Source organism: Macrobrachium nipponense, chromosome 2 (assembly GCF_015104395.2).
Source record: "Macrobrachium nipponense isolate FS-2020 chromosome 2, ASM1510439v2, whole genome shotgun sequence".
Taxonomy (NCBI): domain Eukaryota; kingdom Metazoa; phylum Arthropoda; class Malacostraca; order Decapoda; family Palaemonidae; genus Macrobrachium; species Macrobrachium nipponense.
The window spans coordinates 110,098,968-110,112,346 of NC_087201.1; the positions used below are offsets into that span (position 1 = coordinate 110,098,968).

Here is a 13,379-nt window from a genome sequence, read left to right on the forward strand (position 1 = left end):
TTTAAGAGATTGAGATGGCATGACAGAGCCTGATGTGTAAGGAGAAGCTTCAAGGAAAGCATTAAAATGCACATTGGGCAAATCCAAATCCTGGTTTCCAACAACACTAGTAAAAGATTTAGCCGAGTTGATGTTGCCTAGCTGAACTTTTAACAGAAAATCTTTGAAACAAACGAATTTGTAACAGGTACATTATTTGCTTCTCACTTGTTCGATAGAGACAGAGACAACATAGCCACGAATTTATAAACAAGTTATGCAATTACAGCAATATTGAGAAATGTAACAAAATAAAAAAGGATTATCTTCCTCCAAACGCGCAGCTATAGATGCGTAGTTAGTAGGCATATCACGCTAAACCCATATAAAACTTTAGCACTTAAGGAATGATACTTAAAACAAAAAATGCTAGGATGTATAAATAAATTAAAAATGAATCTACAACAAAGACCACAGTGCAGATCCTCCATGAGTGAAGGGGCCGTTTTGGACGAATAAAATGGAAAACAATAAAACTTAAAAGATTAAAGTTCGGCCAGAGTTAAAGTAAATTTGTAAACTAAAACAAAAATACATAGGAGGGCCAAAGGAAGGCTGACGATAATGTCTAAAACAAAACCAGATGGAAGGACGGAATCGCCCTTGGAGAGGGAAGTAACATCAAAACTCCCGGAAACGGTCATAACCAGAGACAAGACCTCAACCAAATGGGAATCCAGGCTTCAGAAAGCGCATCAAGCTGCGAACACACAATTTCAACTGACATGCAAAGGTTTACAATGATGGCAGTAGGCCATACTGAACGTTTCCATTTTATATCGATTTGAGGCAATGACCACTATTATATTACAGCAGAAGGCAATTATGAAAGAACTCCAAGTTAAACAGCATAAGTATACACCATAAAACGGACGACACATGGTATCGCAAAATATAGATGAATAGACGCTTGCTTTAACAGAATTGTGTCAAGAAGGGGAATAAAAAAATTCTAAGCACTGCTCTTACATTTTACCTGTGGAATAATTCCGCCTCTATGAAAATGGTTACCTCGACAAGGCCCCGTTACTGAAGCGCACTGAGCTTACAGAACACGAAGTATTTAACTCAAAATCGTACTGTGATACATACATACACACACACATACATGGTGGATTCAAAGAAAATAAGAAAAGGAGAGAGAGAGAGGTTAATGTTTGCTTCTTTAAAACAATTGGGGATACTGAGCTTGAACCAACCCTTGGAGAGAGAGAGAGGAGGGAGGGGTTGTGCAAGGTGGGAAAAGGTAATGCTTTTAAATTTCAGATATACTTCTAAACTTCATTGTTTTGGATTTCCACGGTCTTGACACCAACATACGATAATTACCCCTAAGATGATTAAATTAAAACTTTAACCTAGAATAATTCCACTCCGTACACTCCGAAAAGAGCACTGAATTTTCAACATTTTCTACGAGAATTTTAAAACACTTTTTAAGTTTCATGAAAGTCAAGCGCAACTTTTTTTTTTTTTAATTCAGACGAGGAGTGGGGAGAGTTAATGCTTTTAAATTTCAGAAAAATGTCTAAACTTTCTCTCTGGGTTTCAATGCCCTTCACGCCAGCTTGCGATTATCAAGAAATATTAACTTCAACCTAGAATAATTCTATTCAGCCTCCAATGGCGAGCAAATTGAATTTTGAACCCTTTCACGAGATCTTTACAGACTCGTCTCGTAAGTTTCTGGATATTCTAGCAACACTTTCAAAATGCAAACAAAAACAATAATATCCAAGTGAAAATGTAGAGAGAGGGAGGGAGAGAGAGAGAGAGGCTATTACAGTAGCGCATTGCATATAATTTTAAGAGTAACGCTGTTTACAGGACACCGTAATGAGGACTTTAACGAAACTTGTTTTTTACCTTCACCTACACATACAAAACCAAACTTTTCAATTGCTTAACGACTACCTAATTCATGAAAACTCAACCATCACCAATACAAAGTGGAAACCAAAATCATCATTATAATCATAATTACTGTCATTATCATCATTATGGCAGACAAACGAGACCTCAAGATCTCTCCCAGACTAAGGTTCCTGAGGCTTGCCAAAAGTTATTTGAGCTTCAGTGGAAAGTGACAATTGGATATTCTGGTCAACCACATGCCATGAGTGTATATATACCAAGAACTAATGAAAATCACGAGGCAAACGACAGAAAAAGCATCTTGGGCCACAACAGACTTCAAACACCCTCCCTCTGGTGATGCCCCACCCAACACAAGGTCCCTGTTCCTTAAAGGGTCATTCCTGTCTCTCAGAATCTAATGATTACCCAGCAAAGACACCAGTCAATTGGTGTCATATTACTGTAAAAAAACTAATTTTTTACACAATCTTATAAACCAACAGGCAAATTAACTAGCAATACGAAAAACAACTCCTGGAGAGAGGAAATTAAGACATCAGGATATGTGCAGTTCTCAACATTGCCAGCAGAGTAGTAAACTGCACCCTTCATCCCACTCCAGCAGTAGGACTGTTACTCAAGCGATGTGAGCTGAGCATCATTATTATTCAAGTGTGAACTAAATTCATACCAATAAATCGAGTTTTTCCCTGAGTCGAGATAAACATCATGTAGTTCTGGTGTTGACAGTGGCTGTTATAGCACATCACTGAATAGTAACCGATTTGGATCATAAATTTTGGTTTGGGGAAGGATAAAAACATATTATAGCCTTGCGTTAAAAGACAAAAGCTTAACCACAGCAAACATAGAACGCTGTTTCTCGATGTAGTTTCATGATCAGACTTTCTAAAATGGGATAAGATTGCCGAATTTGATTAAAGACTCAAAAACGTTAAAAGAATTTTCCAGTTATGATTGTCTGATCAATGAGCTGACTGAGTTTAATATCCCATATAGCAACACCAAGTGAACTTTAAAAAAAAATTAAGCAAACAAGAACAGCCAGAAAGAGGAGGAACGCTTCAACAAACTGAGGAAAGCAGTGCGGAAAAATATTATTACCACGAACTTTTGGATTAATTCACTTTTAGTGAATGCCAATCCAATTAGGATGGAAGGTCTCAGACTCACCTGGTAGTAGTTAATTAAGCATGACTTGACTTGGGCATTGTTCCGAGATATAAAGTTTGTCTGCAGCATAGATGCTAGAAGGCAAGTAGTGTATAAATCTGAAGACTGTCAACCACAAATGAAACTGAAGCGATTTCTGTGGACTTTACGACATGCAATGGATGTATAATAGGAGTAGGAAGGCAGAATCTAGATGACGAAAACCTCTATATCAAAGTCTATACAAACTAGTACAATAATAGCTATCTTCTGCATTTGCTAAATGTAGTACCATCTGAAGTTATGCACATCGAATAGGGGACTAATATGCAAAGATTTAGAATTCCTAAAAAAAAAAAAAAAAAAAAAAAAAAAAAAAACTATGAATGAAACGCCTATTTATCCCAGTGCAGATGAGTACCGTAGGACCCATTTCCATAATCAATATGTCAGTGGGTGTGACGCAGCTTCCACAGAATTCATCAGTAACCTACAAGACAAAAATGCAGATGAAAAAATGAGAAAAACACACAACATACGAATACACAACTTCTATAAATACCCATTCTCCTAAAATAAAAGCTAAAGATAATAATATACACAATGAGATTGATTATTATTTCCAAGCACAAACAGAAACAGACATTACAGATGTCTTTGCTCTGTTGTACTCATTATTTGTTGCAATCATTTAAGGATGTGGCTGGATTTATTTACCTTTAGGATGGAATCAATTCGTTGGTGCTTGTTGGTCGTTCAGAATGGTGACTATCTTGAAGATGCAGATAAAGTTTTCCAGATACCCATAATAGGAAACCCAATAGAAATAAGAATCGGAACACTCAGGTTGCTGTGGGAAACCTCTTGACCTCAAGCGCAGTCCTCTTCATGAGTCTTCATTGATGAGGAGGATGGTCTTCAAAGCGAGGCTGTCGTGCCGAGGGCTGTACCTGTATTACTAAAAAAAAAAAAATAAAAGTAACCCATAAAGAACTGCAAAAAAAAAAAAAAAAAAAAAAAAAAAAAAAAAAAAAAAAATACTCCTCTCAGCAAACACAAACCTACAAAATACTGAATAGTAAAACTGCGTATCCTCAATTTTATTAAAATCGATAGCAGACAAAGCTATATAAAATATAAATACAAATATGAATATATGTATGTGTGTGTGTGTGTGTGTGAATAGGAACTTTATTCTATCCTTAGGCAAGCATCTCAGCTTTGAATATCAAGGAGACAGAGAGAAGGCATGCAAGACAGGATGGATATTCTAACCAGCAATAACTTACAGCACCTAATTTGATTTGTTAATGACCTTAAATGGTAGATACTCTATTTACGCAAACGCTAAAACTATTCTACAGGTCAACAGAATATGCTAACGATGCTAAAAGTTACGTTAGAGACAATTACGTCAAATACTTTTCCTTTGACAAAAAGGGTACTGCAGCTAGGGTCGAACACACTCCAAAGAGCCACTAGTACTATCCAGAGTATGCCACAAAATAACAATGTAAATGGTCTCTGCAAAGCCAGATTATAATATATACAAGGAAAAATCCTAAGAATATATTGAGAGTATATTTGGAAATGTCCTAACATTTGGAGGTACAGCTACCGAGGGATAAAGCAATCACGAAACGGGACAGCAGCAAAAGTTCCCCCAAAGAAACAATGTCAGACAGTCCAACCATGCAGCAATGCATTCGAAAATAGCGAATGTCTTGACGGTTGGCGAAAAAATGGTTTGCATTATATATTTTTGGGGGGTTTAGCCGTATCCCAACTGCCCTACTGATTGGGCTTAATAGATCTTTTCATCTCGAAATTCGACGACATAGTGGTGTATGGAGTGAATGAAAACGACTATGGCAACAATTGCATAAACTGATGCAGCGAGCGCAGCAAAAATGACGTGTTCAATTCTTCAAGGTACAGAATTAAGAAGAAAGTATACTGTTTTTTGGCAACATATACACTAAACAAGGCGCAAGGCTCGATTCATCCAAAGTTCAAGCTATTAGTGAATTGTGTGAGCTTAAAAATGTTACAGACCTTAAGTCATTTGATTCAATGATCACATGCTATTTAGCACCTTGCATTCCCAATCTTCGCTCGGTACCCTGTGGTAGGGGTGTTAGAATACTACCACCGTAGGTCCTGTGTCGTAAAAGGAGACTAAAAGGACAGCTGCTGCCTTGCAGTCTTACATTTTAGTAATAGGCTACCCACCGCCAATAACTGTGGAAACTGATGCCTTGCAGGGTACTTAGTAAAAGGCGAGGCCCACCGCCAATAACTGTGGTTGATGACCGCAAGCTCATGCGGTCGTAAAAACCCTTTTGCCAAATAAAAACCATACCTGATGTTGTAAGGAAAGGCACATCATGCAACCAACCCTTTAATGTAGGGATAACGGTGGTTAAGAAGATTCCCAATCTTAGTTCACTTAAAGTACCATTGCGCCAACTTCTCCAGAAAAATACTGATTTTCAGTGGTTCAACGTACACCAAAAGGTTTTTGACCAACGACAAACCTATTGTATTTGCTTTTAAGTCCCTCACAAATACGGAAAGGTGGGGGACTAACATTCCAGCTGAACGTTTCCATACATATGTAGGTACTGATATGGAAAACATTTTGTTATTCAGTCTGACCATCGTCCTCTAGATATGATATCCAAGAAGAATCTTACAGCAGCACCTGCTCGCCTGCAAACAATGTTACTCAGACTACAGAAGTATGACTATGAAATAAAAAATAAACCAGTTTGTGAGATGATCCTTGCAGACAGTTTGTCAAGATTTCCTAAAGACGTTAAACACGCAGAAATGGACTTGAATTTAACAGTGTTTTGTCCAGTTTGATACCCAACGACTGAGCGAGTTACAAGGTGCCACATAGAAAGACGAAGAATTGTTTCCTCATGAAATATATTTTTTTGAAGATTTCCGGAATGCTAGAGAGATTTGCATTCGGCTGTAATTAAGCTTTGGTCCCACAGAAATGAATTAAGTATTGAAAATGACCTTATGCTAAAAGGAAAAGTTGTTAACCTAAAGGTTCAAGAATACGTCAAGAGTACGTATTCATGAAGGAGACAAAGGTGTTACAAGATGTCAGAAGCGCGCCTAGTCCAGTGTGTACATTGGCCAGGCATAAATAAAGATATTGTACCGCTAGTAGCAAATTGTATGCTGTGTTAGAATATCCCACAGCACAGCAAAGGAAATCCCTTGATCCTATTATGCCTGACGCTTCAAATGTTCCTTGGCATACGATTGAAAATTATCTTTTCTCTATAGCTGGGGAAACTTATTTGATTATTGCTGACTGCAAAGTTTCCCTTGAAGCTCTAGGAAATAACTCTTCCAGTGACAAGGTTGCAAATTGACAATTAAAATATTCTCAATATTTGGTATCCCAAATACGTATTTTTGACAATAGTCCGCAATTTCTAGTAGTAAATCAGCTGATAGTACAAAGTTATGGTATACCACATAACGCCAGCTCGCCTCATCATCCACAATCCCATGGATTCATCGAAAGAGCTATTCGCACAGTCGAATGCCTGCTAAGAAAATATCCAAAGGATTCTGTTAAGGTCTTGCTGAACTTTCCAGACAATCCCTCTAGATACACACAGTCTGTCGCCTGCTGATTTTGTTTTGGAAGTAAAATCCAAGGCCTCCTCCTAATATGCACACCGGTGGATTCCCCGATTATGGTCATCGTCAAAAGATAAATGATACGAAAGATAAAACCCAGTGTCGATATAATTCCCACAGCAAAGATTTACTAGAATTACACCTGAGCCAAGCAGTGTTCTTTCAAGATGTGGGACGTAAATTCTGGTCAACAGGAACAATCATAGACATTGGACTGGAACCTCGTTCATATACCATCCAGCATTCAACAAACTAAAAGGAATCTTATAAGTAACAGAATATTGATTCGTCTATAAACGTGTTACATTCGAAGATATGAGACTTCAAACAATATACCACTGCTGACAGTCTCGTATGATCCCAAATAAAGTAGATCATACCCAGCTACAGCAAAGTTGTTCTGAAGTATCAAAATCTAAAGATTAACCCAGTAACACTAATGGAAAATATTTACCCTCATAAGTAATGGCGATACACCAGTCAAAGCATTAGTGTACCATCGGGAGCGTCATTTAGGGGAGCTGGGGGAGGGGAAGCTGTCCCCAAGGCTCAAGTTGCCCCCCTCCCAAGCCTCAACATGCCCCCTCACCCCCCAAGCCCGAAGAAGTAACAGCACGTTTTCTTTTTTAAATGTGCAATCATAAATATATGAAATTTCTTGGAATTATTACGTTTCTTGACCCTTCTCTGTCTACTAGCTATCAGTAATGGAATAAACAGCAGTGGGAGTATATAATTCTTGCTGAAATACCTTGCTCATAAGGCTTCCAAAGGCACATAAAATAACTCAAAATAAAAAAAAAACCCGGCTGATTAGGCTCGCTTCGCTTACCAAACCGTCTTTGCGCCGCCATCCCCCAACAAAAATCTGACATGACGCCCCTGGACACTGGTAGCCTAGTTAAGCCCTTATTCTATATACCTTGGTTAATCCTACCAGACGTTTAACTAAAGAAGCGTAACGATGTTAGACTGTAATGCTAATACAGGGCAGAATAATCTCTTACTACATGCAGAGGTTTCAGTAGTCGGTGTTTCTACAGAAGCAATCAGCGGTGGCCTAGACTATGGCAATTGACGTTTTCCTGTGTTATTTTACTTACTGAACAAGAATTTAAAGTAATATTTATTCGGACGACTGTAATTAACCCCCAGGGGCCAGTACTAAAAACGGCGAAATACATTGGACGCCCCAATCCCTAGTGGATGTCGTATCCGCGGTTACGTTCCTTGCAATTCGTGCAGAACTATTCTTTAGAATTACCCTGCAAGAAACGTAACCGCGAATACAACATCTACTTAACATTCTTGTTCAGTAGGTAAAACTGCATAGAAAAACCGCAACTGCCATAGTCTGGGCCGCCGCGGATAGGTACCCTAGATCCACCCCAGATTTTTTGTTAATGATTAGTTAGCTACATATTAAAACCAACAACGCGTCCGCTCCGTTCCGTTCTCTCTCTCTCTCTCATATGGTTTGGTAAAATGCGCTTGCCTTGAGCGGTTAGCCTTCGTGTGGTCCAACTTCATTTAAGGGAACTCTTCTTCATGTCCGACCTCATTGATAGGTTTCAGTTTTTAGTTTTCTAAAATAACGTCTACTGCGTCTTAACTTTTTGATAATACATAATATGATAATGTCACAATCATACGAAAATGTTATATATATTGACAGTTGGGGAGCCCGTATACCGTGCTGGTGATGAGCTTTCTCCCCCTCCCTCTCTTGTATATGGTTCTAACTAAAGTTAATTATCAGCGCCAGTGGGTCTTTCGGTGAATGCAAGTGTAAACGAATTTTGAAAATAGGTAATTCTAAGCAATAACTCAGCACGAACGACATGCAACGTTCCCGCGAATGCGCCAGCCATATATGGATTGGGGCGTCAATTGTATTTCGCTGTTAGTACTAGCAAGTATAGCCCCTGAGGGTTACAGTCGACCCTCCAAAAATAAGGGCAAATTCTTAAAAAGCAACCTAAATACTGTAGGAAACTAATTTCCAAAGATATACCCGACGCTGAGTTATTACCTAGATTCACCAAAAAAAATTTATATCAAGGTATAATTCATGGTTTTCCTCATGCAGACTAATGGTGAGCGTGGCTGCAGCGTTTAGCAGTCAGACGAATTTCTGAATGGCAGGTGGACATTTCACTGAATCTCATTTCCCTTCTCCCATTCCAACTTAAGGAAAAACTAGATAATGGAAAACCTTGTGGTTAACGTGTACTTATGGGTAGAAACGTATGCACAAGGGGAAAAAATAACCTTTAAATTGGGTAGCTTACTTATGCAAGAGCGGGGTCAGACCATTATAGCGACCAAGCCTTTCTTCGTCACTTACCTTGTGTCTACGACCACAGAGAAAGGCTTCAAGGACCTTAATATATTGTCGCACCAAAAACTTACATGGTCTTGTCTCAAGCCCTATCACCAGCTTCTGCCCAAGTCCCAGACAGTAATAAAAAAATTATAAGAGCCTTTTTCCTATGTAATTTCACGATATCTTGCCATGCTTGACACCTCATGCCTCAGAGTGATCCCCTGCATAGACGTTCTATTAAAATCTGCCAGCTAAAACCATTCTAAGCGTTCACAGACGCATTTATTAGACAACCATCTGGCGAATCATAAAAGGACTAAACTCGTTCATCTTTAGCCAAAGTACTACCACCATACGCTAAAAATATTCTTAAAATAATTAACACTAAAAATAAAATTCACTTACAACGTATTAAAAGATAGTACAACAGATACGAAGCCTGTTAACGGGCCACGATCGAGATATCCACCTACTTCCAGGCATGGCTGCCGACCAAATGTCCGAGAAAACGGCCAAGGTTTCCTCTTGGCCAATAAGACACTTCCACCATACGCTATTTGAAAAACTTTTCTATAGCCCTCTCTCATTGGCTGGTGGATGGAAGGGTTTCAGAGCGATTCCCCTACTGGCTAGTGGATTAGAACAGAATTTTAAGGTTTTGGTCTTTAAGGGACCAATGTCACCTTTACCGTAAAATGGACATGATTTTAGAATATAAAAGTGAATGCACACATTTTCGATGTGTACTTTGGTGGCACCAAGACTATAAGGTTCAATTATATAAAATGTTTACTGTCCATAAATCCAAAAGTATTTCATAGCTTATTTTTCTCCGAACGTGAGTTGATTGTTCTTATGTTGGTAGTACGTATCATCGTGGGTCAAATGGTGTGTTTTAGATAGTTACTACTTTGAGGTGATGCTAGGTTATTGGGGTCATGATTCGATGTACTACTGTAAAATATTATATAAAAAATGGGTTAAACAAATCACTTGATTGCTCGGATGTTAAGTCGGCATAAGTGTTTTAATTTTATGCTCTCGTTGCATTCATTTCCTAAAACCTCTGAATCATAATTATGGGAAGTTTTCAATGATCAAGGGTTGCACTTGGAGTCTGGAGACAGCTCGGAACAACGGCATTGCCCATCAGTTAGTTTCTTTACTGCTGAAACTATTCGGTATTTTAGCTGCACTGGAAAACTTAGCTTCACAGTATTTTGACTCAAGAAGCACTGCAAGTTTTGGAAGTCTTCAAAACCTACAATCAATTGGTATTGAAAACATTTTTCCAAATGGATATATTTACACTTGTAAGCGACAGGAAGCAGAATGTATTTTTGCTGGATTCCTGTCCATATAGACATGAGAATCAAAAGACAGACGGATTAGCTGAATCAGCACCAAAAAGCTTAAATGTTCAGTACCCCATTGCAACCTTTATCACTACGTATGGAAACCACTCCAGAATTTTTGGAAACAACGGTAAGAGGCAAACTCCTTGGAAGTACAGTTGAAGTCTATAAATGGCAGATAGCAACTTGTAGATTATGAATTGGCCACAGGTGCCAGACATACAGTTATCTGACGAGTGCTGAAAGCTAACAATTTTGTGATGCTGCTAGTTCCCCTCACCATAAAGCATTTGTTGGTCGAATGGTATAGTCTGCAGGAACTGGGAGATCGGTATCTCTCAAATGGACGAGACGAGGATGGAAATTACAGTTTGGCCACCATTTTAGGAGAGAACATAATACCTACCAGTGCTGCAGATATGTTTAGTTATAGTACAGAAGCTAGTTATTTGGAACTGATCTGGAGCTTATACTGCAGAACAGAATAGAATGTAGAATTTTGGGCAAAGGTCAAGTGCTAGGACCTATGAGGTCATTCAGCGCTGAAAGGGGAATTGAGGATAAAAAAAGTTTGAAAGGTGTATGAGGAAAACCTCACAGTTACACTACGAATAAATTGTTAGGAGAGGGTGGAAAGTAAACTGGAAGAAAGAGAATATGAATGAAGGTATACAGTAAAAGGAATAAAAGGGGTTACAGCTAGGACGGACGAGAAGCGGTGCTTTCAACATGGTAAGGTTGTTGGCTTTTACAGTTAGGGGCCGATGGGATGCTGCTAAGAACCTCAAGTAAAACCTACAATGCACTGCATGAGGTACTCTGACTGCACTGCCTCGCTACAAAGAATATACTGTATGGAGTAACTTGTTTCACTGTAGGACTTATTATGCTCCTGTTTTCATTTACTTTGTGATGTCTATTTATATTTATGTACGTGTTGAATATTTTCATAGTACAAAAACTATTGTGTTCGTATCAGTGACCCTGGTAGTGTGATGACAGATAATCTCTAGTCAATTGATCAGTCAAATGCGAGGCAATTGGTGAATATGCATACAAAATTTCAGTAAATGGACATTAGCTTGCAATACAGTCATATTTCAAAATGGCTAAAAAATGACCTGTACAACATAGTCTTAAGTGTTTTTTCAGGGCTCAACTAGACTCAGTATAAAATGCAGTCTGTTACAAACAAAGCAATTGATAATCATGACTGACAAACACATTATCTGGACAGTAGTTTGCATTATGGTTATGTTGCAAGCAAGGCAAAGTTGGTCTGAATAGTCAAGACTATAGCCTTGGGTTTTTTGGGTGTCAACCAGTTTCGTTCAAACTGCATAAAATGCAATTGAGGAATATGAATGGAAAATTGCAATACGTGGACTTTTGCTTGCAAGACAGGTATGTTACAAAATACCCAGTAGCAAGGGGCATTTTTAAGGTCAACCAAATATGCATACTAAATTGCAACAGATGGGCATTTGCTTGCAGCGAGGCCATGCTGTAAAATGACTACAAACTTGTGAATAGCAAAGCTAGCCTTGGGTGTTTAATGGGCTCAACTTCCTACAAAATTATAAAAATGCATGTTATTGCAAAGCAATAGACAAACATGCATGGGAACTTACAATATTTGATTACAGTATTGCCTTGTTGCAAGCAGGCACAAATGGCCAAAAATTGTCATAATGGCACTAGCCTTGGGTGTTTTCAGGGTGCCAACTGGGCTTTTCCTTCAAACTAAATCAAATGCACCTTAATGTAAAGAAACTGACAAATACACACACACAGCTCACACTCGCATTGAGCACACTCAGAGAAAGAGAATTAACAAGAAAAATGAAAGTGAAATGGATAAAAACAGGCAAACTAAAACCAGCTTTAAACAGATAAGACAGTAAACACGACCTATCTTAAAGGCGGTAGAAAGATGACTGGTGGGTCACAGGACACCAAGGGCATTCTGGGTAATACATGCCCCGTGACCCGGTATAGATGCCAATAGTCCCTGGATCTCAAAAGTTTAATTTTAATTCTACCAGTTTCCAGCTTGGGGCTAGTAAATCCTAATGTTAAGACCGAAGGTTTGTTTCGTATATGAACATCATAAAATTTAGCCAAAGGCCAAGGACCTACAAGGTTATTCAGCACTGAAAGGGAAATTGAGAGTAAGAAGGTTAAGGTGTAACAGGAGGAAAACATTGTTTGGAGAGAGTAGAGACAATGAAAAGGAACAAAACAGGTTGCAGCTAGGGGCAGAGGGGATGCTGCAAAGAACCTTAGGTAATACTTCCAGTGCCTCATGTAAGGTGCACTGACGGGACTACCCTCTACAGGCAGTGCTTGTGTGTATTTGGGATGACCATTCTCCCCAGCAGATATTATCATTGTCTATCCAGCGGTGCATATTGCAGACTTACTTCTCACATTCATTCTTTTTACGTGTGCTGGCTATTTCTTTGCTTGACTCTTTCACAGTTTGTGATTTATTCAACCCCAAGGGCTTACTTACAATACTGGTAACCTTTTGCACTTGAAGGTGATATTTGTATGTTTCTCAGTGTTTGTTGCTGGCTCTGTCTTGATGGAGATGCAGACATGACCAAAACTATTGTTAAGGTTGTGGGGTCTGCACTCAGTGTATATTTCTTGACTAGGCAAAGAGTACACTCGTGATTCCCTGTCCTGAATCCTCTGCATGGTCGTCTCCACAATGGGGACATTATGGGAGGAGGAGGAGGAGGAGGAGGAATAGGAAGCCTAAGAAGGATGCATCATCTAGCAGAGACCCCATGTTGAACCCTCCCAAGTGACCATCCCCCTTCCCCAAACTCCCAGAGCTTCTCCTTCTGAGAAGACCAACCTGCATGAACAGGAGTGGAAGTGGAAGCAGAGATCTACAATTCCTCCTGTAACAGGAGAAATCTATCTCCAGTATGTGAGCTTAATGATCTTGA

General features: G+C 39.0%; 1 long non-coding RNA gene across 1 annotated transcript in view; it reads right to left on the bottom strand.

Moving 5' to 3' along the window:
• LOC135220909 (uncharacterized) overlaps nt 1–3,992 on the bottom strand; it is a 59,322-nt gene extending 55,330 nt beyond the window's left edge. The window contains exons 1-2 of the long non-coding RNA XR_010315818.1: nt 3,787–3,992; nt 3,091–3,559 (exon numbers count right to left, since the gene is read on the bottom strand). This is a non-coding gene — a long non-coding RNA (uncharacterized LOC135220909). The remainder of the gene's footprint in view (nt 1–3,090; nt 3,560–3,786) is intronic.
• Between the last annotated feature and the right edge of the window lie 9,387 nt (nt 3,993–13,379).